Here is a 14,931-nt window from a genome sequence, read left to right on the forward strand (position 1 = left end):
GACCAATAAATTTTATAATGCTCATGTTTCAGAGTTTTATTGACAATAAAACAACTACATGTAGTGTAGTGGAAGTGGTGCTGCTCCAAAAATACATATAGTGGTATTTTTGGTGATGTGTCCATACCTGTGCTTGTCTAAAAGAAAAATATCTCTGGAAATGACGCGCCTCTGGGCCAAAGAAACACAAGCAAGGTTACACAAAGGTGAATCTACTTCAAGAACATGCAAATCAGTAGGGAAATCAAGCTGTTAAAGCAGGTACAAACCTAAAAGCAAATGAGGTCAGATGTGTTTTTAGGAACAGACAACATGGGTGTGAGTAGCAAGAAGTGGGGAAGTCTGACCTTGTCATTTGTCTTTATGATTCAGGGCAGTTTATTAGGGGGCTATTCAGTTCATATCATTCAGCAGCCATTGTGAAACTATCACAGATTCATATTTCTGAGGAATGTTTGCTAGTTAAAAAACATGGCTAGCTAGAGTTTTTTTTTAACATCTTCACTCTGCTACATTACAAAAAATAACTACAAAGTTTTTGTTTTGTGACAAAAATGTTTTGCACATTAAAATTATATAACTAGTACATATTAATAAAACACTATAAAACATGAAACCTACCAGGAAGTGTTGCCAACCTCAGATTTTTTTGTTTCCTCTAATGTTTTTTCCTATTTCAGTTGTAATAATGTTTTCATTATGGTTTGAGATGGACAACATGGCCCAGCTTGAAGATTCCAGATCCTCACTCAAAGCTGGCAGCTCTGCAGTCACCTTCAGGAATGAGGACCTATTGAGAGCCCTCAGGAGGGCCAGGGAGAGGAGCTGACAACATCAGCAGTCGAGTTCTGAGGCACTGCGCAGGGCAACTAGGAAGTGTGTTCCAGACTCCATTTCAACACTCAATTGATAGTCACACCGTCCCCCAGCTGTGGAAACACTCCACAGTCATCCCCATCCCCAGAAGAAACAACCCAAAGTCTCTGAATGATCTTCGTCCTCTGGCCCTCAGCTCCCTGGTGATAAAGGCCATGGAGAAGATCATAAAACAGCTCATCGTAAGACCCCGTGATGGACCCACTCCAGTTTGCTTACCGTGCACGCAGAGTTGTTGATGATGCAAAAATCTTCATGTTGGACTCCATCCACAAACAAATTAAGCTCCCTGACTCCTCGGCCAGACTTCTGTTTGCTGATTTCTCATCACCATTCATCACTCTGCAGCCTCAGATCCTGGCCACTAAACTTTCCTCCCAATTTCACCTGGATGATCAGCTGATCCTGTGGATATTGGACTTTTTGACCAACAGGGCTCTGAAAGTTTGGGTCAACAACTGTCTTTCCGGTCTCTGTTCCACCTCCACTGGCTCCCCTCAGGGCTGTGTGCTCCCCCCCTGCTCTTCATCCTCTACACTGATGACTGCAGATCCACACAGCCCAACTGTCACCTGGTTAAATACGCTGACGACAGTTCTCATGTCACTGCCCCTCACAACACCACAGGCCCACTCTTCAGGAGTTTGTAGAGTGGTGTGACAGCTCCAAACTTGAACTGAACGTGAGCAAAACCAAAGAGATGGTGGTGTCCTTCTCCAGTAGGTAGAGGGATCTGGCTGCTTCAGTCACACCACCATCCACGGGAAGCCAGTGGAGGTAGTTGAGGAGTACAAATACCTGGGAACCATCTTTGACAACCTCCTGAAATTCTCCGCAGCACAGAGGAGATTCTCAGGAGGTGCCACCAACGGCTATACCTCCTTAGGAAACTCAACTCCTTTGGAGTCAGCACACCCATCAAGACGACTTTTTACTATGCCTTCCTGGAAAGCATCATGACCTTCTCCATCACCTGCTGGTTCCACTCCCTCACCGTTCAGAGCAGGAACAGACTGCAGCACACTGCATCAGTGTGCTCTAAAATCATTGGCCTGTCAGAACTCTGGCTCAGGTTTTCAGCCAACAGGTCCTTAGACAGGCAGCCAAAATCATCAACGACCCCTCTCACATTCTTCACCCCACATTTCAATGGCTCCCCTCTGGGCGACGCCTCCGCTGCATTTCCTGCAGGACTGAGAGGAGGAGCGCCACCTTTGTCCCCAAAGGCACTCTGCTTTTTAACTCCAGCCGATAAGAACACTTCCCACACCAGAAACATAAACTACTCTACAGTCTATTTCTACTGCTGACACTTAACTAACTTATTTTTAATTTACAGTTCTTTATTCACCGTGTATTTATTATCTCACTCTTATTGCCCTATCCTTATCTTCATTGCCATGCTGCTCTGTTATATGTTAATTGCCCCTTGGGGATAAATAAAGTCTTTCTGATTCTGATGGTACAGGGCATGCAATTCAAACACAAAGGGTTTTCAGACTCACTTTTATGTGTTACACAAGCTTAATATTTTCTGTTGTTAAGTGATGACAAAAAGATTTTGTTCAATATACTCAAAAATTTAAGTGAAGGAGTGTTTTTTCTTTTTGGTGCACTGAGTTTTAAAATGATTAGTCAGCTCACTGAAACATGGACATGTGCACAAAGTACTTTTTAAGTTAAAATGCTTTGTTGTTAAGTTCTACCTACAAGAACATTAATATTTTTTTAAGTATAATTGACAAAAATGAATTGCCTCCTAATAAATTGTACAGTGCCCTGAATGACGAAGACAAATGACAAGCACAGACTCCATATATCTTCCCCGCTTGTTACTAACACCCATGTTGTCTGATCCTTAGAAACATGTCTGAGCTTCTTTGTGTGTGTGTGTGTGTGTGTGTGTGTGTGTGTGTGTGTGTGTGTGTGTGTGTGTGTGTGTTTCCCGCTTTAACAGCTTGATTTCCCTAATGATTTGAATATTGTTAAAGAGTATTCACCTTTCTGTAACCTTGCAGAGGTTTTTCATGTGGTGCCAAACCTTCTGTAGACTGTCTGGACAAACTGACAATTGTTACCTTTTCAAAAATTACAGATAAGCCTGAGTACGGAAGGTAAGGTGATAATCAATAAACTGGTTTATATTGTAATAGTTTAGAAAAGTGTGTTTACAGCATTGGCTTAAAAACATGAATGCAATAATATTATTAATTAACATTTATTAAAACATTACCATAACATTATGGTAAATGGCCTGTATTTATATAGCGCTTTACTAGTCCCTAAGGACCCCAAAGCGCTTTACACATTCAGGCATCCACCCATTCACACACTGGTGATGGCAGCTACATTGTAGCCACAGCCACCCTGGGGCGCACTGACAGAGGCGAGGCTGCCGGACACTGGCGCCACCGGGCCCTCTGACCACCACCAGTAGGCAACAGGTGAAGTGTCTTGCCCAAGGACACAACGACCGAGACTGTCCACGCCGGGGCTCAAACCGGCAACCTTCCGATTACAAGGCGAACTCCCAACTCTTGAGCCACGATCGCCCCATTACCATAACATTACCACATTACCTTCACTTTAGTTCACTCCCTCTTGATGTCCTCATTTGACAGTAAAATATACAAAGAAATCAAACAAAAACCTTGTTAAAAGTCAGCCCCAGTCAGCAGATGACTAGATGAGCTGCCCGGTAAGTTACGCATCATTAATTTATTAATGACAAAACATATAAACTTATGATTGATGATTGAAACCATTTAAAGATACAATAGACTTTTAGATATTCAAAAGGTATAATTATTTTGGATATACACACTAAACTCTATATTAAGCATCTTATCAGACTGGAGATAATAAACCTACAGCTCCAGGACACTGGGGCGTGCAGCTCGGATCACAGCTGACCCTTCCCACCCTGGACACTGTCTGTTTGACCTGCTCCCCTCAGGCAGGAGGCTCCGGTCCATTCAGACCCGAACCTCTCGCCATAAGAACAGTTTCTTCCCCTCTGCTGTTGGACTCATGAACAATAACCATATGACTGGTCCCACCACAAACACATGACCTGTATTGTGTTCTCTGCATCTGTTCCATTTTTGCACCGATCATCACCTGCATTAATGTATATATCAATCTGCTTAGCACTTTTCATATATTTTTTTTTTATCTAAGTGTTTGTCTTATGGTATGTTTCCCACTAAGTACCGCAGCAATTTCCTAATGTTGTAAATCTGCTCAATATCTGACAAACACTTTTCTGATTCTGATTCTAAATGATAAAAAATGACAAAAATAATCATGACGACTATATTTGTTCTACAGAAGCAAAGAATGGAAGAAACCTGTTTAGTGCTCATCCTGCTGCTCTCAGGTCAGTAATATAAAATATTAAACATTGAAATATAGTTTATAAACTTACTGAGACAGATTAATGTCATTTGGGTAATCAGATTACATGTTAAGTTTTTTAAAAAAAATAAATGTATTTATTAACACATTTACAACAATGACAGAGAGAAAATCTTTACCTACTTATACCACAATACCTGCATTCACTTTAAATTGTGTTACTATTTAGTTTAGCTATTAAACTAAATAGTTACTGTGGATTACAGTTTTTAACAACAGCCAATGTATCCTGTATCATGACAGTCCTAAGCCCAGATAAAATAAGAAGACTTGTACCAGGAATGGCACCTGACATCAAGTCACAGTCAAATATGTGGATAAGAAGTACATTTCCATACTGGATTGTTAGCGCCCTGAGTTAACATTTCCCAGCACCAGTGCTGTTGATAAGCTCAGTGCCATTACAAACTGCTGGGCTTTGACAAAGGAGGAGGATAGGGGAAGGTGTATAAATATAGGGAGGTAAAGGCAGTATGGTGTGTAAGAGTAGGGATTTTAAATGTAGGGACTATGACTGTAAAGGGAAAGCACTGGCTGATGTGTTGCAGAGAATGAAGGTGCATATAGTCCTGATCAAAAGTTTAAGACAACTTAAAAAATACCCGCTACTTAAAAACTTCATTTAATTTCACATATTTATCTCAGTTATATTGCAGCCATCTTTAGAATGTTTCGATTCGTGGGGTCAATTTGACCACAAACATAAAATAGATTTTTTTTTTATGTCTTTTTGAGATTGACCTTGACTATTATCAGTTGCTCACAGGTTCTTGCACTAACATTATGCACACTGTTTAACAAATTTCTTTTTGAAACATCACATAAAGTTTGTTATAAAAATATATGACAAAAATTAGGAATTTACTGTAGTGAATTTATGATTAAAAAAAAAGCCTATATCAACTGCTAGCTGTAAAAACAGTCAACTAGCTGTTTGCTTTGAATGTATTTCTTCCAAGAAAAACTCAACTTGTGAGGTAATTTTGTGTGATGTATGGAGGTTCGCCCACTTTTTTTGCCGTTGTTTGCTTTGCAATATGAGTGGGCGGGAGTGGAGATTCATTGAAAGCCCAGGGACACCGGCTATAAAGCGTTGACCATTACCAGTATTATTTGTATCACAGTAAGTATGCTAATTTTCTTTAGATTTCTATGTTTTCCAAGTCAGTTTTATTGACATGCCAGCAAACCAATTCTCACTGGCACCAATACTTAATAAGCTAACAGCTATCAAGCTAACACAGCCACTTCACTAAGATAGTGGACTGAGTTCACAGCAGTAGCTGTGATAGACAGATAGATATGCTAAGTTTTTAAACTATACATAGTGTGATATTTTCAGGAATTTGATTTGTTTTTTTCATTTTTTGATACGATGCTTATTATGGTGTACAGACATTATAATGAAATCTAATCTTTTAAAATGTAAAAGAAGGATTTACTGAAGAATTCAGAACTGATTAAAAAAAGGGCCAGGAGTAGTTGGTAGGTAAGTGACATGAGATGGTTAAAGTCAAGTCAAGTTAACCTTTAGTGATATGGCCATGTACACAAATGGCTGAACTTTTTGGGAGGAATATGTTGCTGGTCTGCTCAGTTAAAGCTAAAGTTAATACAAACCCATGATATTATTTAACAAAACCCATTGTATGGAGAAGCACTATAACTTTTGAACTGAGTAAGTAGTTTTGCTGTATAGTGGAACCCCGACTTACAAATACCCCGTTTCACGAAAAATTTCAGTAACGAATGCACTGAACTGCAATATTTCTGCCCGTGTTACGGCAAAATGCCGAGCCTACAATGCCCACAATGCCTTCCGAATCATGTGACAACCCCTTGTCTTCCGTACTTGCGCTTTCTGTTCCACGTGAACAACGTATTGTTGTTCTAGTTAGCAATTAGCCTATAGCCTATCGTTCAGCATCTTTTTTTTTTTTTTTTTTTGCCTGTCCCGTTTGGCTCTTTTGCCATCAGAATTATTGTCTAAAGGCGAAGAAAGATGCCCAACGGATTTACTTTACCAAACTGACCATCCCAGCCTTGCCGTAATGGTCCATTTGATTCACCTTTTGTTGTTTATTTTATTTTCACTTGCTGAATACAGGACAGACTTGACTAGGGGAAAGAAGGGGAGAAAGAAAGAGGGAAAGAAAAACAGCTGAGAAGAGGGACGGGGGAGAAGGGTCGAAAAACAAAAACCAACAGAATGAGCAGAGGAAAAAAAATGCATATATCAATCACCTGGATCACCTGTTGAGAAAGAAAAAAGAAAACAAGCAGAAGAGAACAAGAGTAATAGAATAAACAACATCACAATGATATATGGGAATATGACAGTAAATACTAAATATTAAACATTATTGTGCAGCACATAAGATCAACAGAACACAGTGTGCTTTGAGGTAGGAGCCAAAAGGGGATGCAAAGTTTGGGCAACCTTGTTAATGGTCATTATTTTCCTGTATAAATTGTTGGTTGTTACAATAAAAAAATGTCAGTTAAATACATCATATAGGAGACACACAGTAATATTTGAGAAGTGAAATGAAGTTTATTGGATTTACAGAAAGTGTGCAATAATTGTTTAAACAAAACCAGGCAGGTGCATTAATCTAGGCACCACAAAAAAAGAAATGAAATCAATATTTAGTAGATCCACCTTTTGCAGAAATTACAGCCTCTAAACGCTTCCTGTAGGTTCCAATGAGAGTCTGAATTGTGGTTGAAGGTATTTTGGATCATTCGTCTTGACAAAACATCTCTTGTTCATTCAGGTTTGATGGCTTCTGAGCATGGACAGCTCTCTTTAACTCACACCACGGGTTTACAATAATATTCAGGTCTGGGACTGAGATGGCCGTTCCAGAACGTTGTACTTGTTCCTCTGCATGAATGCCTTATTGGATTTTGAGCAGTGTTTCGGGTTGTTGTCTTGTTGAAATATCCAGCCCCGGCACAGCATCTTATTCCAGAATGAAGCTGGCTTGTCCAAATGTGCTTTAGCAAACCTCAAGCGGCTCTGTTTGTGCTGTGGGTGGAGGAAAGGCTTCCTCTGCATCACTCTCACATACAGCGTCTCCTTGTATAAAGTGTGCCGAATGGTTGAACGATGCACAGTGACTCCATCTGCTGCAAGATGATGTTGTAGGTCTTTGGTGCTGGTCTGTGGGTTGACTCTGACTGTTCTCACCATTCGTCCTTTCTGTCTCTCCGAGATTTTTCTTGGTCTGCCACTTCGAGCCTTAACTTGAACTGAGCCTGTGGTCTTCCATTTTCTCAATATGTTCCTAACTGTGGAAACAGACAGCTTAAATCTCTGAGACAGCTTTCTGTATCCTTCCCCTAAACCATGATGGTGAACAATCTTTGTCTTCAGGTCATTTGAGAGTTGAGAAACATTTAATTTTGTACTCACTCCTTTAAAATGATGTTACAAAAATGTTGTAATACATGTATTATTAGTTGAACTATATTAGTTGTACATGGCTGCACTACGCATACTTGTTGCAGTTTGACTACAGAGAAGAGAAAAATAAATAAAATTAAAAATACAGCTCGTTCACCAGTTGGACTTTCTTTCATATGCTATCATTTCCTCCATTTGGACTCAAACAAGTTTGAAGTTTGAAGGTGTGCAGTGATGTGAAATAAAACACTTCCCTCAAACAGTTTGAACCAAGAAATGTGGTAAACCAAACATTATAAAAATAAATAAATAAAATTACTTAAATATTTGTAAAAATTTAAGGGAAAATATTTCACAATAAAATCTTTTCATTTTCTCAGGAGGACTTTCCACTCTTCCTCCCCACTCCAGAGAATACCACTTTGTGAGCCAGCTGATGACCTGGACTGAAGCTCAGAGTTACTGCAGAGAACACTTCACTGACTTGGTCACCATCTACAACAGCAACATCAACCAACTGCTTCTCTCAGTTTCACCAAGGATCAATGACTGGGCTTGGATAGGACTCTATGATGATCGTTACAGCTGGAAGTGGTCCATGGAGGAAAAACTTTTCTATGTTGGCAGTAAACATGAATTTTTAATCTGGGCTAACGGCCAACCAGACTGTGTAAATGCAAAGGAATACTGTGTGGCTCTTCAGGGACAAACACAGATGGATGATAGACCCTGTGGAGATTCTTACCCTTTCCTGTGTTACAATGGTAGGAAAAAAGGCTTGTTGGCCTATTTATCTCTACAATTCTATGAGACTAGGCATGTTTCAAAATTAATCATTTTCTGAATCTTTTACAGCCAGCAGTACAAGTTATATCTTAGTGAAGGAGAGCCGCTCCTGGTCAGCAGCTCAGTCGTACTGCAGGACATACCACACAGACCTGACCAGTATAAGAAGCAAAGAGGAGAAATCCAACATCACGCTCACTTTGAATGGATCAGGGGTTCAGTATGTGTGGATTGGCCTCTACAGGGATCCCTGGGCCTTCTGGTCTGACAACACAACCTCCACATTCACTAACTGGATGTCTGGTCAGCCTGATAACTACGGTTCACTTGAATACGGTGGAGCACTAAATTTAATGTCAGGGGAATGGGCTGATGGCTTCAGTACCGCCAGACACTTTCTTTTCTGTTTCAAAGGTGAGGCTCAGAATGCAAACACTGTAAGATCCTGACAAAGCAAACAGTGGTGAAAATGAAGCTTCAGTCAGAGGCAGACATGCACAGCACAGAGATCCAGCAGCAGGTTTCACAGCAGGTCAGCAGTTCAGTCACCAACACAAACTTGACACAAGTTCAAACTATGCTTCATGTTTTTCATCACCCGACATTTATCCAGCTGTCAGGCCTCATGCTGTCAGAAGGACTGACAAACTTCAGGATTCGTTGGAGGAAAGTCCAGAGTTACCATGACGACCAGTTGAAGAAGCAGGATGTGGACGGTGGCTGCAAAACTGAAGTCTGACTGGACTGAACCACTTGAAGTGAAGGGCTGCCACGATTAGTCGACTATCAAAATCGTCGACAACTAATTTAATAGTCGACACGTCCTTTGAAGCTTTGTAAGATCCCAAAAGACGCAGGAATAAGTAGTAGGATTTAAGAGTGTAATAACGGACTGAAACAGAAAATGGCAGCACTGTATGTACAAGGATGCCAGCTGCCGTTAAACCCCGAAGAAGAAGAAGCAGCGTCACAGAATTCATAGCGCGGCCCAGCTCAGTTTCCAACAATGGCGGCAGCTAGTTAGTTTTAATATTACTCTTATTATTCTTTCTGGGTCACAAAATAAACGTTTAGCATATTTTCAGGTGAGAAAGTAGCTGTGTAAACCTCAAATATCTGCTCAGTTTATCAAGACACCACATATTTTCAAAAGCACTTCAACGTTTTCGGAGACGTCTGCTACCCACCAGCTCGATAGCGAGCCGGGGGCAAGGCTCACTAGCGCCGGTGAAAACACCGGACTCCCGGCAGCTGAATAAACGTCAAGCAGACAACTTACTATAAGAAGTGTGAGATGCTCGAGAATATACTCCGGTGTCCTGTTATACTTTAGATAGCAAGGAGCAGACGGCTGAGTTTATTAAACTCCACCGAAACAATCTGCAAATTTTTATTAAAATTTAATAAACTATCATCCTGTCTTTATTTTTAGTTAGCACATACCCTAAACACTTAAACCTGTAAGCTAATGATAGTTATATGAGAGCAGATGCATGCTGGTGCAATAAGCTGTACGTTTTACGTCCAATGGATGACGATCTGATTAGTCGACTAATCGCAAAAATAATCGGTGACTAGTCGACTATCAAAATAATCGCTTGTGGCAGCCCTATTGATGTGTGAAGTTAATAACATGCTGTGCTGAGCTGTCTCAGCCTTTAAATCTTTCAATATTTCAGAGTGTAAAGTTCCACCTACAGCTCATTTGTTCAGCTGCAGTTGTAGTTTGGTAGAAATTCTTTAATCATAGGTCCACTCACTAGTTTTCGTGATAGGCTCTAGTCTCTTGTTTTTGTTTTTCAGTGTGGCTTCCAACACCTTAGACCCTGTCCATCTGTGGACGTCACTGCACAGGCTTTGTCTGTGTGCAGTTTATTAGGATCCATAGTTCTGTTTCATTGTGACAGCAACCTCTGCTGACTTACACAAATGCATCACATAGGCAAGTATACAAGAAGCAATATTTAATGAAACACGTAAATTAAAATGCTAAGTTAGACTCAAGTCCTGATAATTTCACTTCTTTTATTTTGATCTTAATGTGTTTTCTTGGTGATTTGAGCTTATTTTTCTATTAATAAAAGAATGAGTCCTTTGTGGGTTTTTACAGAGTAATAAATCAGGTAACATTGTTACAGATCTATAAACATAAAAACTCTTGACAATAAAGTTTTCTGTTTCTTTAGTTTTTTTCTCTCTGTGTACGTTTGAGGCCCGTGTTAAATTCAGTGGTTTTAAAATGTAAAAGACCTGAATGTGATTTCTACAATCTAAAAAAGAGCAGCTCAAGTGGAAACAGGAAGGTTGGGAAACTCCAGAGAAATTTATATATGTTTAGTTAAACTGGTGTTGGGAAGTATAATATATGCATGTTGCTGTTATGTTATATAGTAGAATTGTGTTTAATATATTATGCAAATATAAAATATATAACTTTCTATTAATGACAGTAAGCGGTCCAATCCCAATGGCCCTGCTCAGATGAGAAGCCTGAGGTCTTTGAGAAAAACTTTCTGTGAGTCTTTATGTCTGCAGACTTTGACTTAAGGCATGACCTGCAGTTTATAGCGCTGTGATGTTAACCACAGGTTAACCACAACAAGCGTTAAAACACAAGACAAAAAACTAAATTTAAATAAGCACGAGAGAAGGAACTAACTCTTAAATCTTAGGGTCGACTTGGGATTGGGCTGAATCCCACACTTGTGGGAAAATAAACTGTAACAGATTAAAAATGCATTGCTGTACGTCACTGAACATCAATAAAATAAGATAAAGAGCTCAAACTGTTCTTTTTTTGCATTTAAATTTGTTATACTTCACTTTAGAGAAAACATGTTATTGTTGCACTTTGGCATGTTGTAATGACATAATGTCCTTGACACATTAAAGCTGTCTCCATTTCAAATATTTGACTTTGAGGAAGACAATCTCTGCAGTTCTCTGAACAGCTGAGAAGAACTGGATAAACAACAACAGCTTGTTATAAGTTAACATTTCACCAGCTTAGATCAGGCTTAGGTTCAGGGCTGTGCAGATATGTTTGAAGGGGCAGATGCTCAAAGTTATAAAGAGGCACATTAGAACAGGGCTGAATAACAATAACCTACATTCATCAAGAATCTAATGTGGAATTGTATCATACGATCACTGACATTATGTGGGAACAATGCAAATCATGCATATTCTATGTTTTATGTAAAGGGTACAATGTTGCTGTTGAGGAGTCGCTGCCCCTGCTGCTGATTGTGCTGGAGGGAAGGAATTTGTTGATCTGAGACTGTAGACACTGTAAAGTCCACATGAGACATGGTAGCTGAAGAAACAAGTGTTATGAGATAATAATAAAATGGAAAGACTGGTGACAGATTTTGTGGCTTGGTGTGGTGAGTCCTTCTATTCACTCAATGTGTCTAAAACTAAAGACATGATTATTGATTTGGGAAGTCCTCTTGTTTACTATTACTGTACTAGTATTAAAACTGCTGATATTGGGATTGTGCGGAGTAATGTCTCATCTCAGATGTTGTCTTTGTTTTATAGAAGGTTTATGTAATCCATTATGTTTTTGTATCGCTACCTGGTTCAATACCTTGACTGTGAAGAATAAGAATCAGTTGGGACTTCTGGTAAAAACTGCTAGCAAAATTTCAGGGCACTGGCAATATGGAAATTCAGCCATTTATAACACAAATCTGCTCAGGAAGGCTCATTCTATTGTTAATTGTTTGAAAAATCCTAATTTCCCCTTGTGGGACAATAAAATATTTGAAATTGAAATTTAGTGTCGGTTTCTCATATTTCTTGTTCTCAAAAGATTAGTACTAACCTTGTTGTCTCTGTCCCTAGTCAACTCCACGCAATATAATCTGAGTCAGCCTGCAGTTAACCACAGCCCCATAACTGGTCTCTCCTGCTGCTATCCTGCCTTGATCCATGCGCTCACTCCCCTCTTGCAAACCTCTGCCTGACGACAAAGTAAGGTGAAAGTACTCATGATTGGAAACCATTGTTACAATGGGCTGAGGAGAAGGCTACCTATGGGGATCCGACCAGAGTGTGAGTTCCTGTCTAAAAGAAATGCAGCGAGTCAATCCAGTCTAAAATCATAAACATTTTTTTTGTTATAAAAATGATGACAGGATTTTGCTGGTGATGGAGACTGGAATAGGTTGTGCGTGAGTCTCCACTATCAGCAATATCTTGTGTGAATGCGGGTGAGTGAATGTGTGACTGGACTGACGATGTGGACTTAAGTGTTGACTGACTTTACACTGAGACAAAGACTGGAGCAAGGTTAGGACGAGTAAATGTTGACAAACAATTCAACACACCGGTAAGGAAAGGGTGGATGCTTTGCTTTGCTTTGTTTTGCTTTTGAAAGGAGTAGGAGGACAAGAGAGACCGGAGGGAGAGACTGTAGGGTCACATGAGAGTGTTGAGCTGCAGACTGAACCCTTTGGCTGCTAATTTTGGGTTGCTGATGTTTGCTTTAAGAAAATTTTTGATATCACTCATGTTACCATTAACAATAGCAGGCCACTGTAGAAGTCAATCAAATTATATAGAGCAAAATAGTCAGAACCAAAACAATATTTATGAATTACATAGGGGATTGGTAGACTTGTCACATTCAAAATACAGTTATGGAATAACAAACACTGGTCCAAGTGACTGAGGTTTTTCCCTTTAAAATAGTAAAATTATTTTTTTTTAAAAAGAGAGCACAGCCGGGGTATGCGATAGGACGTGGTACTGCAGGAAAACAAGAGCAAAGTAGACAAAACTAATAAAAAAAATAAAAATTAGGTTTTCAAATTTGAAGTTAATGTTAACACACAGGTTTTGTTTCTAGGTAGAAACTCTGGGTGGAGCCAGGAGTGCAACAGATTTCAGGATTCGTTGGAGGAAGGTCCAGAGTTACCATGACGACCAGTTGAAGAAGGAGGATGGAGACGGTGGCTGCAAAACTGAAGTCTGACTGGACTGAACCACTTCATGTGTGAAGTTAATAACATGCTGTGCTGAGCTGTCTCATCCTTTAAATCTTTTATTTCTGTCAAGGCTCGGCTGTGTGGCAGGCAGGAGGAGGACCCAAAATGCAAAACTCACACACACGGGGATGAACTCAAAAAGCAGCTTTATTGCTGACCAAAGATAATAGGAGATACAAAACTAAACTGGGAAAAACTAACATAAAGCTCACCAGGAAACATGGGGGAATCACACACAGCATGAGGGACGACGTCACGCTGAACAGAGGGAGACGAGGGCTCATAAATACATAGAGGGCACACAGGGGGAAGAGAGAGCATGGGGAGAACTTAGACATAATGGGCAGGGGAAGCATGGAATAAAACATAAGGAGAGACGAGGGCTCACAGATACACAGAGGGGCACACAGGGGGTAAAAGCCATGAAGGGAAAACACTTAGGGAACAACACAACAGGGCAACTCAGAAAACATGGCCTAAATAAGGAACAAAATACAAACATACAAGGAAACTAAGAACACTGGGCCAACATGGCCCAGGACCATGACAGTACCCCCCCCTCAAGGGCTGGCTCCAGACAGCCCAAACACAGAAAAACAAAACCAAACAGAAAACAACCCAGGGCGGGCGGCGGGGGCCCAGGACGGAGGGCTCGGAACAGAAAACAAAAGAAGAGCACAGCAAACACCGGAGCCCAAGAAAATAACCCAAACACAGAGCAGTTCAGGGGGCCGACCACGCGGAAGGCAACGGCGGAGACGTGGAAACAATTCAGGAGGCCGGCCGTGCGCAAGGCAACGGCGGCGGCGAAGGAGACAACGGAGCAGTTCAGGAGGCCGACCGCGCGGAAGGCGGCGGCGAAGGAGACGACGGAACAGTTCAGGGGGCCGACCGCGCGGAAGGCGGCGGCGGCCCTCCAGTCCCAGGCGTGCTGGCCATGGCCTGGTGGGCACAGGACCAGACGAGGCAGGACCAGACGAGGCAGGACCAGACGAGGCAGGACCAGACGAGGACGAAGACTCGGAGGCAGGACCAGGCGGAGCTGCAGAGGCTGAGGCCGGACCAGGCGGAGCTGCAGAGGCTGAGGCTGGGCCAGGCGGAGCAGAAGCAGAAGCCAAAGCTGGACCAGAAGCACAGGCGGATGCAGCCGGACCAGGCGATGACGAAGCGGTCGCAGATGGCGGCTGGACAGGCTCCTCGGGCCCTCCAGCTGATGCGGCGTGAGGCCGAACGGGCCCCTCGGACCCTCCAGCGGAGACAGGAGGCCGAACGGGCCCCTCGGACCCTCCAGCGGAGACAGGAGGCCGAACGGGCCCCTCGGACCCTCCAGCGGAAACAGGAGGCCGAACGGGCCCCTCGGACCCTCCAGCGGAGACAGGAGGCCGAACGGGCCCCTCGGGCCCTCCAGCGGAGACAGGTGGCTGAACGGGCCCCTCGGACCCTCCAGCG

Source organism: Rhamphochromis longiceps, linkage group LG3 (genome assembly GCF_057381845.1).
Source record: "Rhamphochromis longiceps isolate RC_006_pf linkage group LG3, R_longiceps_female_GT1.1, whole genome shotgun sequence".
Taxonomy (NCBI): Eukaryota; Metazoa; Chordata; class Actinopteri; order Cichliformes; family Cichlidae; genus Rhamphochromis; species Rhamphochromis longiceps.